Source organism: Eupeodes corollae, chromosome 1, assembly GCF_945859685.1.
Source record: "Eupeodes corollae chromosome 1, idEupCoro1.1, whole genome shotgun sequence".
Lineage (NCBI taxonomy): Eukaryota > Metazoa > Arthropoda > Insecta > Diptera > Syrphidae > Eupeodes > Eupeodes corollae.
In genome coordinates this window covers 264,117,555-264,129,694 of record NC_079147.1, presented here as the reverse complement: position 1 = coordinate 264,129,694, position 12,140 = coordinate 264,117,555, and the positions used below count along the sequence as shown (strand labels likewise).

The 12,140-nt window shown below is 32.4% G+C and overlaps 1 protein-coding gene across 10 annotated transcripts in view; it reads left to right on the top strand.

The window, feature by feature from the left end:
- The window catches only part of LOC129939562 (disco-interacting protein 2), a 310,790-nt gene that overhangs the window by 168,934 nt on the left and 129,716 nt on the right, over positions 1–12,140 (top strand). For 4 of the 10 annotated variants that reach the window (XM_056047615.1, XM_056047613.1, XM_056047609.1 and 1 more), the window contains exon 1: positions 6,932–8,316. The exons of 2 other annotated variants lie outside the window; for them this stretch is intronic. The gene's annotated coding sequence lies outside the window, so the exon portion shown is untranslated. Of the gene's footprint in view, positions 1–6,930; positions 8,317–12,140 lie in introns of those variants that run through there. 4 more of the 10 variants (XM_056047612.1, XM_056047611.1, XM_056047608.1 and 1 more) reach the window with 2 other exon arrangements.

Genomic DNA, 12,140 nt, shown 5'->3' with positions numbered 1-12,140 from the left:
AACCCCACGCCTTTTTGTGATTTTCAACAAATTCACTCTTAATCTTATTACTTATTTCCTTAAAGGAAAACTCATACCCTTCATAGGCTCCGATGCACCGATAGAGTGTCAAAGAACTCGAAGGAGTCTGTTGGACCTAAGCTGTTCAATATTTCCTCCATCTTTCCTCACAAGACTGAAGGATCCTGCATTCAATTTCATTATCTCATCAATAAAAGCATTGATCTTTGGTATGTTTTCTTCAATGCCTATACTTATTTATAAATCACTTTTTACCAAAGTATCATTTTCGATAAAAATCGATAACAAATCTTTAGTTCTTTAAATGTTTCTTAATGAAATTATCAATAAAATGTTAATGAGTCTTCAACATTCAAAACCAAATATTCCCATACGAACTTAGCAATCTGTTGCATAAAACAAATGCCATTAATTTTATTAAACATAAAAACGTATTTATGTGTATTTATCCATTAGATACTCTATTTTATTTAGCTCTATAAATTTATTTAAAAAAATTCACCTCACTTTATTAGCTTCATATAAATGCACATCAAATTCATACACTCTATCCATAAAATGCACAGAAAAAAGAAGAACACACTGAAGATAAATTTTGTATCTGTAGAGAAATAAAAAAATATAAATAAAAATAAGAAAAATGATATCTTCTATATTTCTACAGACTCCTTTGCAAACCAAAATCAAAATACCAGTTCTTTTTATTTTGTGTTGTTTTATTTTTGTTTGTGGGGGCATATTGGGTGCATTAACAACAACACAAACAACACCAGCAAAAATTACAAGCTCAAACCTTTACAGAGTTCCAGGTTTAGTTTTTAGCTCCATCATCATCATCAGCCTCCACAAAGATTGTCTGCCGTTTTATATATGTCCCAACAACAACAACAACTGCACCACCTCATAGGATCTCATAGCATCTTCTCTCGGGGCTGCCTTGGATGCCGTCTTCTTCTCGAATTTTGTGCAATTTTACTTTGGTATTTTTATGTCTACTGCTGGCTATGGATACTCTTATTGAGTCTAGCAAGGTTGCCGAATGTCTCGATTTAGTTCCAAACCAATCTGATTTTAAAAAAAAAGATAAACAAAATGTTTTCCTTCAAAGGCTTTGCAGCTTTAGCCTCAGTCAATCCTCAATCAATTTAAGTTTAACAAATTTTGGGAAATTGGTTCTTTCTAGAAAAGATTTTTAAGCTTTTTTTGCTACACACTTAGCACTTGTTTAAAAATGCTCTCCGTTTAAACTTCGATACAATCAAATAAAGACATTGAAAGTCTGGCAACCCTCTTAGTCTAGGTTCATTGGTTCACTGTGCGGATGTTTGAATGCACGTTCACTGTGTTAGGCTGGTTATTCTTTTTTGAGATTTTTTGGTTACCATCAGTTTGGATCCCTTGTGGTGGACTCTGCTGGAAGATATACACAAACTATCTATAGGAACGTCCATTTCTATAGATACATATCGAGGTGGTGAAGGAACAGGTTCTATAGTACCTTTTCTGGGTAGACAACACTCCAGAGTAAGGCGGTCAGGTTAGGGGATTTTTGTATTTGATTCGGATTCTCATTTTTGTTTTTGATTTTTTGGTTAGTTAATACCATAAGAACGATCTTGCCAAGAATGGGTGCAGAAAAGTCGAAGGAGGCAAATGTTATGGCCATCGCATGGTAGAACTATTCGTGTGGTTTTTGTACCTTCGTCGCGTCATCGTCGTCGTCTTCATCGGTCATCTCGTAAGGTATGCGGTTTTTGATTTTTTTTTTCGTTATACCTATTTTTGTGTAACTTCGTCCATTTTTTTTATGCGAAAAACCGAACAATATGCACTTAGATTGAAGTGAAGAAATACCAAAGAAAACATACCTTTCCTACAATATACTATACACCAAATGGCTTAGCCTCAAGGGAGCCTCATCAAAAAATATATAAGAAAAGACCTTATAATTCGGGATACGCGATTTAAGTGTGGAATTTCCATTCGCCCATCAGGATTAAGGATTAGAATCTTATAATATTATGTTTATAAGTTATGCACCTTATTGCTCGTTTTTGAAAAAAAATATATTATAATTTATATAAACGAAGGCTTACAAGTACATACCTTCAGTCGCAGAAGTCTAGAATCAAGAGCAAAGGAAAAAATTGATTTTAATTCCAACGAAACATAAATCGTGAGATCTTATTTAATGTATCTTAAAATTATTATCTATTTAAAAGCAAGTTTCTTGGCGACTTCTGCATATGTATCTATATCCGTGTATCTTAACATGTTTGCATGTGGCTATATACAGACTTATAGCAAACAAATGAGAGAACATTTTGTATCTGACAGATTATTATGCATATTCTGATTCATGTGTTACATGTCACATGGCACAAGTTATAAATGAGGAAAGTTAATAACTCCGACAAGAAAGTGAAAACTTCAGTAAATTAACAATATGCATATGTTGCTACTGTATTTCGTTGTAATTGTGTATGCATCTATAGATATACGAACTACCTGCATATAAATATATATAACGTATATGTAATGTCATCGTGTCATGAAAGAATAAATATAATTAATGAACAGAGAAAAGGAATTTTATTCGTATGGCAAAAAGTCAAAAACGAAAGCGAGTTTTTAAGCCTACTGGACTTTTAGTTGGCGAAGGAGTTTAGAATTTTTCTTTGCGTTTTGTCAATGGAAGAATGTTAATTATAAGTTTCCGAATTGGATGAAAAATAGACGAGGTAAAAATGAATAATAGAGTATTTTCATTTATTTGAAATGTATGTTCCTAATGATCTCTCTTCATTCTTGACCGATCCAAGTGAAATATGTTTGGAAACATACACTCCGCTTCAACTGAATACACATACAAATTTTTGAAAATGATTTTTAAATTTTTTGTCCAAATATTAAGGGTCTTACTTCCTTAAGATATTAAGAACAAAATTTCCAAAAAATGTCCTAAAGAAAAAGGTTGGTTTGTTTTTGCACACTTGAAAAGTATTTCATACGTAGAGAACACGTTTTTTGACAATTTAATCGTCTTTAATAAGCGTTTTCAAGAACTGGATAGTTTAAGTTAACAATTTTATCGTTTAATTAAATTTAAATCTTTAAACCAATGGTTAGATCTTCAGAAGTATTTCAAAATTAATTAGTTAATTAATTGTATAAATAGGTAGCTCTGACAAATTTGACAAGGTTCGTCCGTCCAATCTGATCTATTTGGAATATCAATCGTTTCCTGTACTGATAGGGCTAGTTGACCAAAGCATACTCTTCTTTTCTAGTTAAAAATTGGACACGCACTGACGATCTTCTTAAGCCCTCAAGTTACATAAATTCCAAAATTGGTCAAAGCTTCCGTTGTAAATATCTATATAGGAGAGAGAACCTTGGAAGTAATTCTTTTCACAGAAGTTATAATTAAGCTGGCTATAGACTTATCTGCTCTCCGAATGACGGGCGTTTTCAATCATCTTATTTCGTTAAGATTCTTCAAGTTTTGGATTATTTCGTAGAACTTTGTTTTCATCTGATCAATATTATTGAGACTGATCTGCACACCTTCTCCAGAGGAAGCAGCAATGTTTTTAAATGTCCTAATCCACCAGTCCTTATTCCGAATTTCGTAGAGCACCGTTATCTTACATAACCGAGTTTCCCGAAGACCAAACACTATTGAAACAATCAGCATGTAACTTTAGACTTAAAGTAAAAGGTTTTGGCAGCCCTTATTCCAAATAAATTGAACAGTTTGGTGCGGTAAAGGGAATATTGAATATTTTCTTTAATACATTTCTTTGAAACTTTTTAATTTCCTCGTAATATTGCATACCCCATATTTGTGCCGCATAACAAAACGAAGATTTCACGACTGCATTGAAAATATTATATTTTGTTGAAAGGTTTATGTGATCGTTAGAGAAAATCTTCTTGCAAGTAACATTAATTAAGCTTTGTGAAGTTTTTGTTTTTTCTACAAGGTGCTTGCTATAATCCAGGGTTGGATTTAGTAAAACTCCACTAAGTATCTAGGTGTTCCTAAATTCACTGCGAGTGGAACGCGAAAAGACCATTACTTTCCTTTTGTCTGTGTTGATGAATAAACCCCACTTGACACAATAGTCCGTAAGACGATTTACCATCAATTGCAGGGTTTCTGCTGATTCGAAAAAAAAGGGAAGGTCATCGGCGTAGAGTAATAAATTTATTACAATACCCGCAATCCGGGCACCTCCTGCAATGTGCGAAGCTATATCATTAATAAAAACAGCAAAAAGAAGAGCACTGAGTAGACATCCCTGCCTTACTTTGTAAGTGATTTAAATGGTTTTGAATATGTTTTGCCATCTTAGACAGCAACTTCAGTATCTGTGTACAAACAACGGATTATTTGGATGAATTTTGTTGACACTCCAAGTTGGGAAAGTTTAAAAATAAATCTTCTCGATTCAGCAAATCAAATGCAGCTTTAAAATCGACAAACAATGTGTAATGTGTATACTTTTTTGCTTCCGGATTGAAATGCTTCTAACTTTGATGAGTTAAAGTAAATATGTGGTAATTCGTCAAATAGTTTTTTCTTAAAAAAAAAATGATTCGTACAGATAAAACATAAAGGGAGGCTATAAGCTTAAACATTTTAAAGTGTCCATAAGATTCTTTTGCTTCTAGTGCAAAAATAAAACAAGCAATTGGTGTAAACGCCAGTCTCTCAACAGTTTTAAGAGTTATTAAAATTCAAGACATCTAAGTGAAATAAAGCCAAATAAGCTTAATTTCGCAAAATTGTAGAAGAGTAGCACCCCTTAGGTTCTTCATCAAACTTTGACCAAAGCGTTCCTCAGCAGAAGGCCTGAGGATATGGAGTTTAATTTCCTCTTGTTCTGCTACATTGTGAAAGCGTAGTTTGGTAGAGAGCTTTATTAATGCGCCCCTAACAATTCCTAAAACCACCTTTAATTTTACATAAAGTAAACAAATTGAGAAAATTATAGGAGTTAGATGCGTAAGATAGCAAATGGCAATTATTTAAGAAATTTGTTGGTATCCTTGTAATTTCTGTGATTCTACAAATTTTTCAATTGATATATTTCAGAAACAATATCGTTTTTTTATATTTTGTAGATATTTTAGTTTTAAAATACGAGTAAAAATAAGTCGAGATCCTCAAAATATAATAATAAGTTATACATCACTCCAGGGAAGTTTCAGTTTAATAAAAAAAAGAGAAAAAAAAACACACATTTTAAAGAAAGTGCATTTATTTTTAAAATATACATTTGTATGACGTCCGTCTATTCTTGTTTAAGTTAACTGAAAATTAAATTATTTGTTGATAACTTTTTTGTTCTGGTAATCTTTTAATCTTCTTTATATTGCTTTTTATAATTTTTAAAACAATATTTGTGCAGTGAATTTTGATCAAAGTTTTTTTGAGATTCGGTCATTTTAAAGAATTGAGAGTTGCTATCTGAAAAGAAAAACTTAAACCAACAAATTGTATTAAGTACGTAAAACATTTAAATAGAAAGAAAAGAAATAATCAAAGGCCTACTTATATAAAATCTTGAGACAACATTTTTAGAGCCAAGAAATTATTAATACTTATTAATATTGAATTTGTAATATATAATAGTCTTTTATTGAGAGTTGTTTTAACTTTTCTGCTCAAAAAATGACCACTTTAAATCTTGCATACTTAAAAAAATATAAATCTCTACGAAAACATCAGATTTTAATTGTTTCTAACTATCACTGGTTTCAGATTAAATACAAATTCGCTGTTGACCCTTTCGGCATTTAAACTGTATTAAACATTTATTTGTTTGTGGTCATAAGATTCATCCAAAATTTATGGTATTTGATTTGTCAAAGAATAAAATGTCAAACTTATTTCATTGGCTTGACTGTTAGATCGATACTAAAAAAAAAACATCCGAAACTAGAAATTTATCAAAATTGTTCTAAATGACCTTAGCACAAAATGTTTAACATCAAATTTCAAAAAATTCCACGTAGTTCTATCAGTTTTATCAATTTTCTTAAAAATCGTTGTAAAAATACGGATTAGTGTAACTGCTGCCAATACTTCTAAAACTGAAAATAAGTGCGTGAACTTTTTTTTTAACTATCAAAAGTTCAAAAACCTCTCCTCAAAGGTCACAAAGTAGCTCGCAAATCCGATTAAAACATTTAAGACAAATAAATTAGACCAGTTTATATTTTTTTTCTTACCGTTATATCAATTTCGTAACGTATAATTGAAATCTCATCAAGGTCGCATGTCTTTTGGCAGTAAATGTGATCTTTAAGCCTACACGAACTAACTCTGGTTCAGTTTTCCTCCTTCTAGATTTATAACTTATTTATTTATTGGCATCGATATATACTTGAAATCCACTCCATTGTATCGTAATTAAAAGGCTCATTGCCCTGCATATTCAAAGTACCAACTTCTTCTCAAAATACCAATACCAAACTATACCTTATACAATGTAAAATGAACTTTATCTAAAAATAGCTTTCCACTTATAAATTTATTAAAACCCCTGTAACAAAAGTACACACTAAAATATCCTCTCAAATTCACCTCTTTGAACTTAAAAATTCTTTCGATATCTTCAATTCAATCAGCTTCAGCTCCAGGTCCAGCATTGATCTAAGTTTTTCACCAGAGTAGGTATAAAAAGTCTCATCGCGTTCTCTAGATCCAAAGCCAGAGCCACAAAAGAGCCAAAGTCAATCCAATTCAAACAACAATCCTATACAAGTCGTATACAACTCTCATGCGATTTATTTGAGTTTTGTTGTTTTATTTTGTGTTGGTTTGTTTTAAGATACACAAATCCAAAGCTCAACCAGAGCTCGATGATGGGCTTCACATTGCCAATAGTATCTCATGACTTTTAGTTGAATCGAATCTTTCAAGCCGTGCGCACATAAACCGCGTTGCGTCCAGCGTCGTTATTCGTGTTGGTCGTCAGCGTCGCTCGTTTGTTTTGATGCTGTGTTTTGTTGTTGCTACTGCTGCTCTGTTTCCCTTTTGCGTTTTCGTCATCGTCATCGAATTAACTTGGGCAGTAACTTGTTTTTCTATCATGAATTTTTATCAAAACAACAACAACAAGCATTTGTCTTGGGTGCATCCAAACTTATATAGAAGTACCTTTCTTTAAACTGCATAGACATATTAAAAGATACAAAAGTATCTTCTCGTGTAAAGAAAATATAGAAAGACGTCCTATGACGACAATGAGATAATTCGTGTGCGTTTTAGTGTTACAAAACTTATAGGTACCCACTTTCGTCTCGATCGATGCGCATAGCACTCGACACGGCAACGGATGCCTGCAGATACAACTTCCCAAATATACACATTCGTGCGCAAGGCCGTTTTGAAAACATTTCGGTTACGGTTAGTCGGGCATTTCGGATGAAAGATTCTCCCTTAAAGTTGTACCTTTGCTAAAATCTTTAAAAGGGCTTAAAAAGAGACTTTAGAGCATATGTTGAATTTATGCTCAGATCTTAATTTAAAAAAAAAACAAATGTAGTAAACCTGTAATTCTAATTACCAACCTATAAAAAAAAACAAAAATTATCTTTGAAGTTGAAAATTAATGCGTTGGTGTTAACTTGAAGTTGTATATAGTTTTGCATCAACGGTTGTATATCTTGCGAGTTAAGAAAAGTGCGGCTATTGAATAGTTGTTAAAGTTGTTCTTCGACGTCCGTCGTCGCGGTCGTCGTCATCATCGTCATCGTCGACGCGTTGCGCAGCGTTGTCCATATTCTGGACCAAAGAGTTATTTTATTTTTGTATGGTTCTTTTTTGGTTTTCTACTTCTTTGAGATAACTGACAAAGTGGTTCTACCACTTTGGCTATACCTATAACCAAGAAATATCCGTTTTTCTTTCTATCGAGTGGTTCTGGTGTTTGGTGTATATATAGATTCTTTTCTATCTATCTATTTGTATCTTGAGTGCTAATAAAATATCTGATGTGTCTTATAAATCCCTCGTCGTCGTTGTTGGTCGTTGGTCGTGTCGAAGATGGAAATTAGAAAAAAATAGAAAGAAAAGAATTAAAAAAATAAAACAAAAATCTTGTGAATTTAATCGAAAACTATGACAAAGCCACGAATCACCATCATCAACCTCGCCGCTCCAGAGTCTTAAGAACTCACTATAATGAAACTTCATAAGAAGTATACACTCTCGGATTATGTATGCTTCTTTTAATTGGCGGAACATTTTATTATTGGATTTAATATTCATTGCCGGATAGCGTAACTAATAATTTATTATATTTTCTTTATTTTTTTTTTTTTTAATTTTTGTACTGCAAAAGAGGTTATATAGGAATAAGTATGGAAGCACGACTTATTTTTAAGTAGTTTGCCTTTAATTTTTTGTAGGTGTTTACTTAAAAAGTTAACAAATATCGAATATCACATATCGATTATTTGATTTCGTGGAATAATTTTGCTGACATACAAAATGTTCTATAATCTTGTGATTTTATACGGAACTTGTTTAATTGCGGTGTAGAATATAACGGTACATTTTAGAGGTATTGACCTATTGACATATTTGCATAAAGGGCTTACCGGTGAGAGGTTTCATTTTGAACAAATTTTTATTAGAAAAGTTATCACTTTTAACCCTTCAACAATTCACTGAAGTTGTTAAAATTTACCAAAGAAACGGTGTGAATTTCACAGCCACTGTTAGCAGTTCTACCAGAAAAGAGTCCTGACAGTGTTATTTCCGAAGGAGCTGATCACAATTAGCCACCGAGATATTTTCAATTTGCACCCTTAGACCTTTTTCTTTGTGGTTGCGTGAAAGATAAAATCTCTGAAAAGGCTTTATAATTAATTTAGGTGGAATTTGTGAAGTCATGAAATGTCATAGAAAATTATACAAAAAGGATGTGATGCTGTATTTGTAGCCGTGGTGCCAATTTTGCTGATATCGTTTTGAAGTGTTGTTAGTTACTTACTTACAACTATAATATGAAACTTCTGATTGGAAACCATACACAAAATCTATTTTTATAGATCAAAATCAAAGTAAGCAATTTGGTTTACAGTTTTGAAGACAACAATGGTTTTGCAGTTGTTAAATATTCAATGGGCAATTAAAATCTCGAATTTGTTGGTAAATAAGTCCTCTCACTCAAATTTTTGTACGAAGTTTGCTATCTTTGATCAATAAACTTACCTCCTAAAAACAACAACTGTATTTGAACCTTAACGACTAAATTTGTTCTTCTAATTGGTGAGAGTTAACAGTATGATCTTAAAATTGTATGCCCTTATATATACATATTGTTTGTTATATAGCCCCTAAACGTCGTTACAAATTTAGGCCGAATTCGAATTTTATCTTTACAACTTTGTTTTTTGATAGTTTCGTACTCGTATCTTTTATCTCAAGCCTATAAAGCTACCTTTACAATTATTTCATTTGTATAAAGTAGTTGTTTTTTTAATTTTCACTTCAACCAAATTTGTATTCAAATTTAAATCTTTAAGTACTATATATGTAAGTTGAGGTGTTGAGATCACTTCCTGCTAAACAATGATTGAATATATTCAAAATCACAGTGAAGTCTCTCTAGGTCGAATTTTTCTACACTAGAGCTGCCTAAACAAATAAAAAAGTTGAAAAATATTTTCCAGGCATTTAAAGTTCACAATTTTTGTTGTAACTCCTAATTTTAAAATTTCTTTAAAGTGACTTTTGTTCTTGAAAAATAACTTAAGTCAAAAAAGTAACACACACTTGATAATTACGATTTGCAAGGTTTTGTAGACCAGTTTGTAAAAAACGAAAAAAGAAGGTGGATACTCGATTTTTCTTGAGGGTTTGTAAAGCCTTCAATTCTTTTTGATTTTCACTTCACGCCACAAGCTGATCAATTTTGCTAAGACCCAAATTGGTTTGAAATTTTCTGCGATGTACGACAATGCTTCGTAAAATTTCGGAAAAAATGTCTACCACAACAATTTGGAAAAGTTTTAAATTTGGCACAGCTTACAATTGATTGTGCCAACTTAATGCTTTGCAATCAATAGGAAGCATACAAATAAATCTTGAACAATTGCATGAAGTAGCAAAAGTTCAATGCATTTTAAAAAAATCTAGAATAGCCTCATCTCTGCAAAATCAAAAATGACACTCCCAAACCATGAAAACATTATTCACAAAAAAAAAATAGAACAGAAAAGTACAGCTCGAATTCTTCTTCATGATGGGCTCGACAACCAAAAAGTAGACTTTCAGAGCTGGTTCACCTTCACTTATATGAGCTATGTGTCCACCGGAGTCTATCGAGCTTAAATTTCAATATCAGGTTCTAGGCAGATTGCATGAAAATAAAAATAAATAACTGGCGCAACAGTCCATTGAAAACTAGGGCCTAGTGACTTACAACTCTCAACCATTCCTGTCTGCAAGTAATGTTGTCTGGGATGAAGGGGACCTACAGTTTTTTAAGCCGAATCCGCACGCCAAATTTGAGAAAGCACTTTTCATGACAAGAATTACTCTTGGAGAATTTGACAATTCCTCGCAAGAGGCAGTACCTGTGAAAAAAACTTTTAGGTGGCAAAGGCAGGGATCGAACGCAAGACCTCTCGCATGACAGTCCATCGCACTAACCATCATTGCACGAGTACTAAGTTAGATTGCATACAGTTCTTAATTGTAGTGTCCCCGTAATCGTTTTTGCACCCAAAAAGGGCCAACAATACTCCGCAAATAAAACGCATTTATTTTAATGTTTTGGCCAGGAATTCAGCTTTATTAAAGAAATAAGGGTTGATATTATGTCTTAAAACTGTAATGGCGGCCGCTGCAGACACGAACAAATTCCAGCCGTGAGTCCTAATTTTTGACCACTTTTTACAGCAATTGAGACCATGTGTCAGCCATAACACGCCGAATGTTCGCTTCCGAAACGTCAATAATCTCAAGTTTATTAGCGTAGACAAGCGACTTCACATTACCCCACAAAAAATAGTCTAGCGGTGGTGAATAACACGACCGAATATTGGATGAAACGAACCACTTTTTTGATAATAGATTATCACGATTTGCAAATGTTGCTCAAGTGCAAGTATATTTATTCTGAAATGAAAAGTCAAACTGAGCTTAAATCAAGTGACAGCTGTCAAAAAGACAGCCTTAGAATTTGTGAATAATTGTGAATACCATTTTTGACGTTTAAATGGCTTTCGGAAAACTTTCATCATTCTAAAATATTCTTTTCGCTAAGAGTTGCCAACCTTTTTTTCCAAAAAAAGAGGACATCTCAAAATTTTGCTTTATATTTGGGACAAGGAAAAATGGAACTTTTGGTTTTAGTTCCATACAAATTTGTTTTGGTCTAAACTAATCCGAAATTCGAATTACAGAGCTTTTACTGCACTCAATTTATAACTTTTAAGCTTGGAATGCAAAATTAAAAATGAAATCAAAAAATCAATTATGCATTCAATGTAAATTTTCTTTCATTCAAGGTTGACACTTTCTTCCAAAAATGGTATCGGCTATAATTGTTCTTTAGATAGAAATGTGTCAAGAAAATATTATCATAATTTGTTTGTATTGTAGGTATTTATTAACACGACGTCTTCGCGTCACCTCAAAATAATTCTTAAAAAATATTTTAAAGAATCGATAGCTCGCAAGTAATAATGATAAAAATAATAATTAAACCCAAGGTATTTTTTCTCTTAAACAATAAACATAAATGTCGAAGAGTAAAAAGATAAAAGATAGACACTTTGGGTCAATGTATTTTAAGAATTTTACCTTGTTGCTTGAAGTTTTGAAATTTGTGTTCTTTTTTTTCTCTTTGTTTTGAGATTCTGTTGAATATTCTGATGGCTTATACCTTCCTTACCTACCTACTAAAAATTACACTGGGGAAGATTGAAAATTAGGATTTGTATTTAAGGGGAAATATAGGAATGCCTTGGAGGGTTGTTGTGGGTAAAGAAAGATTTTAAAACAAGAAGTACGCTCTACCTCTTGTGGTTTCTGTATATATTTCTTTGTTTTGAAAAGTTAATAGGCTTATGGTTATGTGATGAATTGATTT